This window comes from Octopus sinensis, linkage group LG19, assembly GCF_006345805.1.
Source record: "Octopus sinensis linkage group LG19, ASM634580v1, whole genome shotgun sequence".
NCBI classification, from domain to species: domain Eukaryota; kingdom Metazoa; phylum Mollusca; class Cephalopoda; order Octopoda; family Octopodidae; genus Octopus; species Octopus sinensis.
The window spans coordinates 14,937,777-14,939,414 of NC_043015.1; the positions used below are offsets into that span (position 1 = coordinate 14,937,777).

A 1,638-nucleotide genomic window follows, 5' to 3' on the forward strand; every position below is an offset into this window, starting at 1 on the left:
AAAGGAATAAGTACCTGCAATATGGTAGAAGACATAGCCACTCATAATAAAAAGGAGTACTGGTGGAATGTCCCAGTGAAGACCTCAATAAAATGTAAGCACAACAGATCTGATGTAAGGATTTGGGATAGAGAGGAGAAACTGTGCACAGTTGTGGAAATTAGCCGCCCAGTGGATGTTAAGATAAAGCTGAAGATCAATGAAAAAGAGAACACCTACACTGACAATTGAGAAATCTGCAGTTACTCTGTCCAGATTACAAACTTAGGTTTATACCTTTTATAACTGGAGCCCTGGGATATGTAACACACTGCCTAAATACCAATCTTCTTAAAACTAGAAAGGAGGAAGCTAATTTGAAGACTACAGATCCAATCCATTACTGGAAATGTAAAAATCTGTAAAACTTACCAGAAGTTTATCATTTAAATATATATATACATATATATATATATATATATATATATATATAATATATATATATATATATATATATATCACAAAATAAGAAAATGGAGAAATACATCCAAATCAAATATCAACTACCAGATAATACTCAATCACATACTTTATTAAACCACCACATAAGAAACTTTAAGGTCAAACATAATAATATATGACAAACATGTACATAAAGGAATGTACATAAGGAATAATATGATACAATAAGTACAAGCTGTAAGATGTAGTTTATATTTATATTTATATTTATTTATATTATATATTCTCTTATACATATTGTACTTATTGTATCATATTATTCCTTTATGTACATTCCTTTATGTACACTGTTTTGTCATATATTATTATGTTTGACCTTAAAGTTTCTTATGTGGTGGTTTAATAAAGTATGTGATTGAGTATTATCTGGTAGTTGATATTTGATTTGGATGTATTTCTCCATTTTCTTATTTTGTATTATGAATTTGTGGTAAAACACTTTACCTTTGCCCATATAATACAGTAAATGAATTAATTGCATCGCAATTTTTAACATTTATGTATTAACTTTGTTGGGTACTTCACTGGCAGTATATTGGATATATGTTATCCCATGGAAGGTTCCATTTACAACCCCTATCTCAATTTGCATATATATATATATATATATATATATATATATATAGCATGTCTAGATATGCAACTATATGCATGAAAATACACACATAAAGCAAAACATACAAATTTGCACATATACATTGATACATACAAACAAAAATACCCTGTTGTTCATGTTGAAGTTCCAATGAAGGAGCCTTGAATCTAGGTTAGAAACTGGCTCTTTCTCTATTGGCAAGAAATCTTGAAATAAAACTGAACAATGACACACATACATATAAGCTGATTTAGCCTCTTTCATCTTCCCTTGGTGTACCTCTTCTAATTTACTAAAGACACTCTAAGGATTTTGTAATATTATTAATTTGGATAGCACAGGTTTACATGTACTGACTTACTTGAAGACACTGTTTACTGCAAGGGCTTAAACTACTATGACTACTATGGACTTCATTAAGAAGTCAAGGGACCCTGCTCAGCACAGACCATAGTAGTTAAAGCCCATGCAGTAAAACAGTGTCTTCAAGTAAGTCAGTACATGTAAACCTGTGCCATCCAAATTAACAATATCACAAAATC

The 1,638-nt window shown here is 30.2% G+C and overlaps 1 long non-coding RNA gene across 1 annotated transcript in view; it reads left to right on the forward strand.

The window, feature by feature from the left end:
* Positions 1 to 1,415, forward strand: part of LOC118767193 — a 24,772-nt gene extending 23,357 nt beyond the window's left edge. The window contains exon 3 of the long non-coding RNA XR_005003097.1: positions 1,351 to 1,415. This is a non-coding gene — a long non-coding RNA (uncharacterized LOC118767193). The remainder of the gene's footprint in view (positions 1 to 1,350) is intronic.
* The last annotated feature ends 223 nt before the right edge of the window (positions 1,416 to 1,638 follow it).